The sequence below is a fragment of the Ictalurus punctatus genome, chromosome 6 (assembly GCF_001660625.3).
Source record: "Ictalurus punctatus breed USDA103 chromosome 6, Coco_2.0, whole genome shotgun sequence".
Classification (NCBI taxonomy): Eukaryota; Metazoa; Chordata; class Actinopteri; order Siluriformes; family Ictaluridae; genus Ictalurus; species Ictalurus punctatus.
The window spans coordinates 15,334,575-15,348,220 of record NC_030421.2 but is presented as its reverse complement, the minus strand read 5'-3'; positions in this window follow the sequence as shown (position 1 = coordinate 15,348,220).

The window sequence follows — 13,646 nt, the reverse complement described above, 5'->3', positions numbered from 1 at the left end:
CTCCAACTTGGCTACAGTAGCAGTGAGAGACTCGATAGTAGTCTTCATCTGAGCTATGTCATTGGTACAACCAGAGAGGGGGAAAACTGGTTGATGTTAGCTAGTTAGCCATGTTATATGCCTTGGTAGCAAGCCAATCATATTTATTTTACCAGTGCTAAACACGTTAAGTCTCTTAGCTTGTTGAAAATGTTCATTTCAAGATAGTGTTACCTTGAATTTATCAAAGAGTGATGGGTGTTGCTACAGTAGATGTATCATATTTGACGTATTGCCTCCTCTAGCAGCCATTCTTCTAAAACATGTCTTACAAGTTGGATGTCTTTCCTCTTCCAAGCCATGGCCGTCTGAATGTTTTTGGTACTTGAAAAATTCCCATATGGCAGACTTAATCTTTTTCAATGGTGGCAGGGGGGGGTGTTGGTCTGGACCAAAACCAAGTCGATATTGAATAATTTGGATGGCTGCACTCATAACAAAAACACAATGTCCTCTGGGAGCTTGGAGAAGCATTTTTTTTTTTCCTGTGGCACTACAATTCTTTATCTCTTCTGTAATTGTTTTAACAGATGGACATAATTATTTCCCCTGTGATGTTGGCACTCCTAAGATGTAACATCCAAGCAGTAGCATGACTGACTGCATTTCATTCACATATGCAGAAATGGAAAAAAGTGACTGAAGCTTAATATGAGTCAGGCTTTTGGTTAGAGATTAGACAAGGTGAGATCTAGATAAGATTCTGAAAAGATAGCAGCACACAGATAAAAATAACATATTCTGAGACCACTGATTTATAGGAATGCAACATGATGCAACAAAGCAGAAAAACAATAATTCAGTAAACAAGTAAAACAAACCAAAGCAATAAAAATGCCAGTTACACAAGTAATGTAGTTTTATTTGTAATGAAAATGCTGGTACATAAAAAAATATTTTTGTTGTAGTAGTTCAAGTGCATTTGAAACACTTATTACTACATGTGTAAAGAATATATGTTTCAAAATGAATGTAAGTTATTAGATGTCCACAAATGTGCTTGGTATTAGCAAACTGTCTTTTGAGTTATTTTTGTGCTAAAGAAATGAAGATAGAACTAGTGTTAGTTCTATCTTCAAGTGTTAGAACTCAACTGATCTGAAAAATATTTGATTGAAATAAAAGCCATCTCTCTCCAACAGCAACCTCCATGTTCTATTTCAGAGTCCTTTTTATTCACTAGGTCCTTTCATGTGTACAGCATCTTCCTTCATACATTAGTCATTGCTCATCATAGCATGTAATGGATTTCATATGCAAAATGATGGGTAACACATGGAAGAACAGAAGCCATGTATATGTTTGATAGAAATCATAAATTGTGAATGTACATAGAAAATATAGCTTAGTTTAAAAGTGTGACGTAAATCTTTTCTGGATGATCAAAATGGTTCAGCTTCACCAGAAGTAAGATGCTTGAATAATCAGTAGACCAAGAGCCAGGGTATAGTCAAAGAGATAGTTTATTATGCACATAAAGACAGCCTGGGCAATACAGCGTTTCTTAGTCTTAGTGTTAGTCAAAACATAAGTTGGATACAGTTTGCTTTTATACTCATGTGCAGGGGCATCAAATTTAGTAGGGACGCTAGGGACATGCCCCTACCAATATCCAGTGACTACTGAATTGTCCCTAGCAATAATGATGATCAAACTATTAAAATACGTTTACACATAAAATGTTGTCTGTCTGTGTCTTGTGTTTTTTATTTATTTATTTTAACCTTTATTTAACCAGAAAAAGTCTAAATGAGATTAAAAATCTTTTTTCACAAGACTGTCCTGGCCACGACAGGCAGCAGCACAATTTGTAGTACACAAACAGTTAACAGATCTCATTCTCTGTGTGATGTAAAATTAATCTCCAGAAGAGAATCACTGAAAGTGGCAGATTTGAATTGATATAATAGAAAAATTCAAAGAAAGAATGATGCAAATCTGCAACAGCCAAATTATGCAAAATCTCTGACTGTAACAGCATTAGCCATGGGGGAGCTAAGGCTAAGGGGAGCTGAGGATTCATGAATCCTTAATCACTGTGTCTAGTTGTAATTCATTAGCTTTGGCATTTCTATGACAGTTTCCCCAAGCACATTTTGTTTCATCATCTGACAGAGATTATTCTGTCACTCACTCACTCACTGACTCACTCACCTTCAGTAGCTGCTTAATTTTTGTCAGGGTTACGGGGGATCTCGGGAACCCTGGGTGGCAGACAGTACTAAGCAATGAGGCGACAACACCACCTGCTGTATCACAACACCATGCAGAGAACATTCTGTAAACTTTTGAACAGGATGATTGGGTGCAATTTGTTATTATTTTGTTTAAAGTTATTTATTTTTCATTTAGTACTGGCCTTTGGAAGCCACATGTTTCCCAGGAGACAAAATAATAACAATTTGCACCAATCATCCTATTCAAAAGTTTACATCCCCCTGGCTCTTAATGTATCGTGCTGCTTTCCTGAGAACCTTGAGGATTTTTCTGAGGAATAGTGAACAATTTAACTGCTCAGGACAAACAAGGGACTCATAAACAACTGCCACATAGCATAAAAACAGTCATTGATCATCCAGGCAACAACACACAGTATTAAGAACCAAAGGTATGCAAACTTGTGAACAAGTTCATTTGTGTAAATTCAGTTATCATTGTGCTTTTTGAGCTCTGATGTGAAATAGCTTATTCAGGGCAGTACTAAATAAAAACAAAATGCAATTTTAATTATCCCTCTTATTTAATTTTTTATTATTAATATTTTGCAGATTCTGCAAGGGGTATGTACATTTATGAGCACAACTGTAATTAGTTGGCTTTTGCAAAACAGAATGGCGGAAGGACTATGGTATGCACGTCCACACTCAAACACTCCTTTTCACTTCATTTGCCCACCGGCAGATACTTTGAACAATAAAAGACATACCATAAGTCTGTGTAGTGCAATGCAAATGGGAAAATGTGAACATAGTGTTGATTCACCTTTAACACACACACACACACACACACACACACACACACACACACACACACACACACACACACACACACACACACACTACCATCTCTGTAATTGTAGCTGAAAAGTTTACATTTTAGTACACATGCATTGAACAAGTCTTTACAGATTGTTATGTTCAGTCTTCCCCTTTGTTGTTTAGAGGCTGTGTGAAAATCTTGTTAGTGGTAATGTGGCGACGAATGCTTCTTCTTCTTCCAAAGATAAGATGGAATCACACTCACCAAACTACATGACTGAGCACTGCACTCTAGTGGACAGTTTTACAGCAGAAATTTTTGAAGTGCATAGTGTGTGATATCATCACATTTGAACAGCTGTGGTGTCCTGCAATGAATCCCATCCAGGGTGTGTATTCCTGCCTCGCACCCAGTGTTCCTGGGACAGGCCCTGAATCCAGTGTTCTGACTCTGACAAGGACAAAATAACATTAATGATGACTAAATGAATGAAAGATTTGCTCCTGTGAATAAATCATGTAATATTTGATTGCAGACTTACTATAATTGTATAGGTGTAGACAAAAATAAATAAATACATACAATTCCTGTGCACTGCATGTGAGAGAAAATTGCATAGAAAAATCACAAGAAAGAAAATAATTTGAAATTTTAATAGATCAATGTGTATCAGACAACTGTAATGTTCAGGTATACGGTTAATTGTGATGATATTACATTCATATTACATAGATAGAGTTCTATTCAAATATCCAATGCAGTGCTTGTCAACATGAAAAATGAGGCAATTACAGCCCAGTTATGGCCCACAGCTTAAAACACAACATGAGACCATTTTTTAAACTAAAATTAAACTGTTAGGTTTAGAAAGTAATATAGGTGCATGATGGTCAAATAAAAAAAAATTGAATATCATGGAAATGTTAATAATTTTTTCCGTAATTTAATTCAAAAAGTGGAATTTTCATATATTCTAGATTCATTACACAGAAAGTGAAATATTTCAAGCCTTTTTTTTTTTGTTTTAATTTTGATGATTACAGCTTACAGCTCATGGAAATAAAAAATCCAGTATCTCAAAATATTAGAATAAAGAATTGATAAATTATTTATAGTAAATGATAATTAATGAATCTGTCTAGCAGCAGAAACAGTACACATTATTAGTTGAGTTACAACAATTATCTGCACGATATTAAAATTTATCATAGACGTTTTAGTGGTTATATTACATTTAGATTATTTACCCGACACCTTTATCCTGAGCAACTGTGAAGTAGATTTACACTCATTTTTTTGCTTTGTAATTTAGTAGAAGTTGTCAGATCCCATGCTGGGATTCACAACCTGACAACCAAGACATGAATACAACAAAAACTGTTGAGACATCTGCAATCAACATACACACATTTGTCAATCAATGTAATGTGGCTATAATAATAGCTCCACTATTACAGACATCTTCAAGTGAGAGCAGAATGTCTGCTTCCTTGTTAAAAGAGGCACATCAGAGTATTATCTCAATGTATCTCAGCCAATACTGGTTCCATTACAGTATCATTCCCTTTGTCTTCTCCTAATTCCCTAATTCAGACAAATCACTGCAATGATTGGCCATGCTGAGAAAATTAGTGATGCCATCAATGAACCGTTTGCTGCCAAAGCAAGAACACTTCTGAAAGGACCCTGGGAACCACCTGCCTCATTTTACCCTTATCCTAGTACTCTAACCCTATCCCAGGGAGCATCGGGCACAAGGCGGGGTACACCCTGGACAGGGTGCCAGTCCATCACAGGGCACAATCACATACACACACCCATTCATACACTATGGACACTTTAGACACGCCAATCAACCTACCATGCATGTCTTTGGATCTGGGAGAGGAATCCGGAGTACCCGGAGGAAACCCCCACAGCACGGGGAGAACATGCAAACTCCACACACACGGCCCCGGCAGGACTCGAACCCCGGACCCTGGAGGTGTGAGGTGAACATGCTACCCACTAAGCCACCGTGCGCCCCAAACGTACACATAAACATTCACTAAATGTTGCTGTGTCTTGAAATAGTATGCCTTTTCAATTTGCCTTCTTACAGGAAGTTAGCAATAAGAAAGTCACTCCAGACATCCGGCTCTGGGTTTTATTTGAACTTTTTTTTGTATTAGGTAAATGTACTTATACTCTTACCATGAAGTGACTTGGGTATACAAAAAAAAAGTGGGGTCTTTTAAAAAAATAAACATTGTTGTTTATTTATTGTCCCAAGGAAATAAAAAATTCAAAGAAAACAATTTCCATAGTTTTTTTTTTCTTATTGAGGATGTTAAAGGGATACCTGTCTCATTATCACCTCATTCTCCTCTGCAAAATCTTCATTTTTTTAATGAAACTGAATTTGAATATATGAGTAGGTGTTAATGCAACGGCTGTCACTCTATTAGTAACTGTGATTCATATGTATTTATAACGTACATGTCCTTATTTGGGTTTATTGATCTAAGGCATCACAATCTAAAGAAAATACAATGCTGCAATTCTGCTTAATGTTAGTATGAACCTGTGGCTGGTTCATGGTCATGTATTAATTTGTTGACTTTTTATGTGAATCAGGTGATTTAATTCAAAAGATTTTTTTAAAATCTGTGCACTAAAAACATCCATCTTTATGACTGATGATGATGCTGATACAACTACAATATTGATACTCACCATACCAAAAGCGATTACATCGCCACATTTCTGCTTAAAGGGCCCTTATCATGGGATGTTTCTTGTCCTTGTTTTATTTGATAAGGCTTTGAAGAATTTGATGTGCTGTGTAAAGTTTATACAGCTGTGCTTATTTTGAATTCCTCTTGGCTCTGATTTCACTACCATAAACAAATATGCTCATACGACCCAAAGCAGCAGCAGAAGTGAGAAAAAGTGCTGTTTCTGTCAGGAGCCAAGTATTTCTGCATTTCCCAAAGTACCGAGTAATCAGAATGAAGTGGCTAAATTTCGTTCTTTGAGGATTTTGCTCCAAACTTAACAGTTTGTTCAGCATATTTCAGCCTGGAAAGGTTATTGAACAAGACACAATACAGTGCCAACTATGTCAAAAATTTACTGCTGAAGGACAAATCAATTTCAGTTATACTGGTCTCAACAGGAGATCCACAATCCATGACATAAACACTTAAATTTATTTTCATTTATAACTCTTAAGGATAAATATTATTTACAAGAAAGCTTTATGTGGGCTATGGATGCTTGTAATGTGCTAATTCCCATTTTGCTAAAATATTATGAAAGATTTCATGAGAAATTCATATAAAAGTGACTAAATAAAGCTGTATGTATATATATAAAGTAACAATGCAAATACTTTTGCCAAAAGGCTTACTGTTTTACACTCAGCAGCTGATGTGCTGCTGTAGATGATATGCACAAGCTTGGTAAGAATGTTCAGAAGTTCAGAATGTGACATTAGATAGCAATACATGTAAGATTGCAATAATTGTTAAAAATTTTTTTAAAGAACATTAAGACATATAATGTCTGACATTCTATGTAATTTCATGATGTTAGCAGTCACATTAACATTAACTACAGCAGTAAAGCAGGCAGCATGGTGGTGCAGCAGGTAGTGTTGTTGCGTGGGAATCCAGAACCTCTCCCTGAAACACTGTCCATTTTGTGAGAATACACCCTGGATGCGATATAAGTCCATCACAGGGCTCTATGCACACACGCATTTACACACTTATTCATGCCTAGGAGCAATTTAACATAGCCAATCCCCCTAACAACATGTTTTAGGAGGTGCTTTTAACTGTGAAGAAGATATTTGGTCCAGACTTGACCCAAATTCATACCATGTTAACAAGTACCTTTCTTTCAGATTGTATTAAGTTTTTGGTGACTCAACCTCCTAAACCACAGATTCACAACCCTGATCCAGGAGCACGCCCTTGTTCTGTACATTTTAATGTTGAAATGTTAATTAGCAGATTAGTGGATGTGGGTGTGTTATATCTTGAAAAACACTAAAATGTGCAGGACATGGGGCTCTCTAGTACCAGGGTTGGAAACTTGTGACATAAAAAGTGATATTAACATTATTGGTTCTTATAAGGACATAGGCATTTTATACAACATAGTATGACCACAGAAACAAAAGCACATAAAGCACATTTATAATTGTATTAACGGTTGCATTAATGAAGTTTTACACTCCATGTGGATTTTTTTAAAGGAAAGAAAGGAAAGAAAAGAAAAGAAAGAATGGCCTCTAGAGGCTAAATATTTTATCTGCAATCACCCTCCTTGTGCCTTTGAAATCCAACTACTGAATATTTAAGTCCATTAAAATATAATCTAATATCTAAAAGAAACACCACACACTGTTCCTAAACAGTTCTTTCATTAAAAACACTGAAAGGTTTTTTTTTTTTGTTTTTTTTTTTACACATATAGTCAGAAATAAAGAATAGTTAGAACCTGAACATCACACCCATATGTGTTATTTCCCCAAACTGTTGTCACAAGGTTGGAAGCACAGAATTGTCTAAAATGTCTTTTTAAGCTGTAGCATTACAATTTAACTTCACTGGAAGTAAGTGGCCCGGACATGTTCCAGCATGACAGTGCCCATGTGCACAAAGAGAGTTCCATGAAGACATGGTTTGCAAAATTTTGAGTGGAAGAACTCAAGTGTCCTGCAGAGAGCCTTGACATCAACCCCACTGAACACCTTTGGGATGAACTGGAAGACTGACATCAGTTTCTGACCTCATTAATGCTCTTGTGGCTGAATGGACAAATGCCCCAAATCACACTCCAAAAAAGTAAGCCTTCCCAGAAGGAGTGTAGACTATTATAACAGTAAAGAGGGACTAAATCTGGAATGGGATGCTCAAAAAGCACATATGGGTGTGATGGTCACGTTTGGTCAACATTAAATATTCTATATAGTTCATTATAGAAAGTTATTTTTAGCCAATCATGAATTAACCAATATAAAATAGTGTATGCTTATGTTCTTTTTGGTATATATAACGTTATCATTCACCCAACCATCTCGGGATAAAAAAGGTTCCTGAGCGGTTCAAATTGTTAAAATAATAATACAACCCCAATTCAAAAAAGTTGGGGCGCTGTGTAAAATGTAAATAAAAACAGAATGCAGTGATTTGCAAATCTCAGAAACCCATATTTTATTCACAATAGAACATAGAAAACATAACAGATGATTAAACTGAGGAATTTTTCCATTTTAAGGAAAAAAATAAAGTAATTTTGAATTTGATGGCAGCAACACATCTCAAAAAAGTTGCATTCTGTTTTTATTCACATTTTACACAGCGTCCCAACTTTTTTTTTTGGAATTTTGGTTGTATATAATGTAAACCGGGAAAAAAGAAAGAGATAGATAGATAGATAGATAGATAGATAGATAGATAGATAGAAAGAATAACATATAATTTTGGATATAGAGTGAGTAGTGCCTTATACACAGTCTTCTGAGTAAATGTGAACAGTATCCTGCAAAAACACTATATAGAACGTTACTACAGCCTCCTACTGAGTATGCAGAGATTTTTGCTTAGTGCATTATTATTATTTTTTAAAAATCATACTCAATCTTTTCTACAATTCAGTGTGAACAGATTAAGTAAAAATTACCACTAAAAGGTAATTAACATGTTATCATTTATTTCATGCCATACCAGCATAACACATAAATTATGATGATGATGACAAGAATAATAATAATAATTATTATTATTATTATCCATTATATACCTTCACTTTGCATCTCTCCACTTATTGTATTTTAAGACTTCCCCAATGTACCGGAACCTGTCTAGAATTATTGAGCCATGATTAGGAATTTGGGACTGCTTGAAAATGATTAGATTAGAAACATCTGTACATGATTTGAACTAACTTTATGTTTCTTTTGTTACAGTAGTACATCTTATACATACAGTATATACATTTGTCATGACAAATTTACACTGATCAGCCATAACATTAAAACCACTGTCAGGTGAGGTGAATGACATTGATTATCTCATTACAATGGCACCTGTCAAGGGGTGGGATACACATTATTAGGCAGCAAGTGAACAGTCAGCTCTTGAACTTGATGTATTGGAAGCAGGAAAAATGGGTAAGGATCTGAGCAGCTTTGATAAGGGCCAAATTGTGATGGCTAGATGACTGGGTCAGCGATTCTCCAAAACAGCAGGTCTTGTGGGGTGTTCCCAGTATGCAGTGGTTAGTACCTACCAAAAGAGTTCAAGGTGTTGACTTGATCTCCAAATTCCCCAGATCTCAATCTAATCGAGCATCTATGGAATGTGCTGAACCAAAAGTCCGCTCCATGGAGGCCCAATCTCGCAACTTATAGGACTTAAAGGATCTGCTCCTAACGTCTTAGTGCCAGATACCACAGCACACCTTCAAAGGTCTTGTGGAGTTCATGCCTCGACAGGTTAGAGCTGTTTTGGGGGACCTACACAATATTAGACAGGTGGTTTTAATGTTGTGGCTGATCAGTGTACATCACTTTTCTGCTTTCAGCTTGTAGTGTATTTTAAGACTTTCCCAATGTACCTGAACCATGCTATCTAGAATTATCTAACTATATTTGGGAATTTTGGACAGCTTGAAAATGATTAAATTATAAACATCTGTATATGATTTTAACTAACTTTATAGATGTACATCTGATACATATAATGCATGATACATATGTGGTATATATTTGACTTGACAAATATATACAAATTGTCATGACCTCATGAAAAAAATAGTCAAATTTAATTGTGTAAAAATGTAATTTTTCCTAGCTTAATATTTTTGGGATCAACTTCCTGTTTGTTTTTGACTACACTGACATAAAGTGACTTCAATTCCTGTTTAAAATATCATAATTATGAGGTGAATGCAAAAGAAAGTATAACTTGAACTCATATTTTACTATGAGCCCTGACTTTATAAGCTGAGAGCATGTTAAAAATAAATAAATAAATAAATAATGTCTTGGCAGCCCCCAGTATGAATGTGGTGCCTACAGCAGACAGTAAGATTTAAGTGGTAATTTTGCTTGTTAACTAAGAACTAAAGCTCTTTATTTTCTTTCAGTAAGTCAAAAATTAACTTCTTGTTGATGAAATTGCAACAAAATAAACAAATAAAATAAAATTTCTCACGCTGTCAATTTTGTCCTACCAAAACCAGTTGAACAGACACCACATCATAATTACCATCTCCGATTTTGTACGCACAAACTTCTGAGGAGGACTTGAAGGGAATGATATATGACGTCACATGAATTAAGTCATGTTATTTCTATCTAGCAGATCTACTTCAAGGGCTTCGTGGACTTGTTGGTCAACCCACTTGCATTAAAGGTATCATAATTTTAGTATTAAGAAATAGTTGTTTTTTCATTCACATATCAAGGCCTTGGAATTAAATGAATTAGACAGTTCTGTGAGTGTAGGATTTTGAGCTATAGTGTATTATAGAAGTAGAAAGCAGATACAATATTTCAAATTTATTCATTCGATCATTTACCCTCAGTAACCAAAATCTTGATAGTCAAGTTTCCTCAAGACCGTGGATGTCGGAATGAGGACCAGCTTCATTCTTCAGAGCTCTACACGGCCAAAGGTTATCTTGGGTCTCAATAATGGAGCTGAACAGTTTATGCCTAGGCAGGATACCATGATAGCTAGATCCAGAACTGCGTGAAAACAGACACCGTGGCAACTTGCTACTGAAGTTCAAATTAAGCTCAGGTCTTCTTCCTTTAAATCAGAAAACCTTCATGAAATTCCACTGATTTCTATAGACTATTTGATATTTAAGTTTAAATTTAATTAAATATTTATAGTTATAATACATGTAGTTTTAATACACAAATCCATTTTTGCAGTACAAACAGACAGAGGAATTTTAAGTAAGGTGACCTCTCAATAATTTTTTTCTAAAGTCATATTGCAAATCCTCTATAATTTGAGAGACTCTGCATAAGATGTAGTATTAAATATTAACAAATTAATCTATAATTAAGACCATTTTATATTAAAAACAAACATACAAAAAAAAACAACAACAACAATAAAGTATCCATGTTCTCCTGGACTGTTGAATAAGGTGGCCTTTTACCTGCATAATGATTGGTCTGTAATTTAAGAGACTTACTGTATACTTATAATGCAATGTACACATCATATACATGATAAATTCATTTGGAGAAGGGTCTAAAAATAATGATTCTAAAATAATTACTTTTCTTATTTCAACGAAGCCCAAATTAAAACTCATTAGATTCAAGCAAGAATAGGTTTCATTAAGTGTTTTTGCTTTCTTGAAGAAGTTTTTTGTTTTGGTTAATGGTGATGGACAATGTGCACTGACTTGGTTTCTATTTTATAGTCACTATAGTGTTATTACTACGTTATTAGCATTTTGTCATGTTATTATTGTGTTATTAGCATCTTGTGTTATTGCTGCATTGTTAGCATGTTTTCATGTTATTACTGTGTTGTTAGCATGTTGTCGCGTTATCGCTGTGTTGTAAGCATGTGTTATTACTGCATTATTAGCATCTTGTTTTTTTCCACATTATTAGCATCTTGCGTTATTACAGGAATTACCGCATTATAAACATGTTGAAGTGTTACGACAGCGATGGTAGCATGTTGTCGTGTTATTACTGTGTTAGCATGTTGTGTTATTACCGCGTTAACATGTTTTATCACTGCATTGTTAGCAACTTGTGTTATTGCCACGTTATTAGCATCAATATTGTTATTGCAGTGTTGTTAGCCTCTAGTGTTATTGCTGCGTCGATAGCATGTTTCGGTGTTATTGCCGCGTCGTTAGCATGCATCGCCACGTCGTTAGCATGCATCGCAGCGTCGTTAGCATCTTGTGTTATTGTCGCGTCGTTAGCATGCATCGCCGCATCATTAGCATCTTGTGTTATCGCCGCGATGTCAGCATGTTGCCGTGTTATCGCCGCGTTGTTAGCATGTATCACTGCATTGTTACCATGTTGTATCACCGCGTCGTTAGCATGCATCGCCGCGTCGTTAGCATCTTGTGTTATCGTTGCATCGTTAGCATGTTGCCGTGGTATCGCCACATCATTAGCATCTTGTGTTATTGCCGCGATGTTAGCATGTTGTCGTGTTATCGACGCGTTGTTACCATGTTGTATCACCGTATTGTTAGCATCTTGTGTTATCGCCGCGATGTTAGCATGTTATCACTGTGTTGTTAGCATGTTGTCGTGTCACTGACAACTGTCAGAGTTAAACTATTATAGCCCCTCAGACGCAGTTCCGCACTAAGGCCTACAATACATACATAACAGCGCTAAACAATTATAGGCCCTCGGACACAGCTCCTCACTGCCGTCCACTGACACACCAGTCAGTTAAACTATTATAGGCCCTCTGACGAAGCTCCGCACTAAGGCCTACAATACACACATAACAGCGCTAAACAATTATAGGCCCTCGGACGCAACCCCGCACTGAGACCTACAGACACAACTGGCAGAGTTAAACTATATAGACCCTTTGACGCAGATCCATACTGAGGCCTACACACACAGCAGTGCGTATATAACAGAGATAAACTATCATACGGCCACTGACACAGCTAAGCACTGAGGTCTATAAAACATACATAACAAATGTAAACTTTTATAGGCCCTCTGATGCAGCTCTGCACTGAGGCCTACAGACACACCTGCCAGATTTAAACTATATAGGCCCTCAGGCTCAGCTCCGCACTGAGGCCTACAGACACACCAGTCAGAAATAAACTACTATAGGCCCTCTGACGCACCTTCGCCCTACAGACGCACCAGTGCATATATCAAGGGTGATCTGATTCAGCTCTGCACTGAAGCCTACAGACACATTAGTCAGAGTTAAACTATTATAGGCACTCTGACGCAGCTCAGCACTGAGGCCTACAGACACAAAATTGCATAAATAACAGAGTTCAACTATAGTGGGCCCAGGAACGCATCATAGCACAGAGGCCTACAGACATACCAGTCAGAGTTAAACTATAAAGGCCCTCTGACGCAGCTCCCCACTGAGGCCTACAGACACACCAGAGCATATATAACAGAGCTAAACTATTATAGGCCTTCTGTTGCAGCTCCACACTGAGGCCTACAGACACTACGGTCAGAGTTAAACTATTGTAGACCCTCTGATTCGGCTCTGCCCTGAGGCCTAAAATACCCTTGATAATGACCTTTGGCCTAGACATGTCAAGATAAGGTTTAATGAAAGATATCTCTCTGATAATGACAGATATTACTGCAAAGTGCACCCTGCATGAAGACAAGCTCTTTTAAATGTGACGTTACCATTGACATCCACGAGGAGCAATCTTCATGACGACAAGCACTCTAAACCAGTGGACACCAACCCTCTTCCTTGAAATCTACCTTCCAGCAGGTTTAATCTCTAACCAAAATCTAACATGCCTGTTTTAGTTGATCAAGAACTTCTTAAGGCAAATGATCAGGTGGGCACGATTATGGTTGGAGCTAAAGTATTCAGGAAGGCAGATCTCCAAGAACAGGGTTGGTGACCACT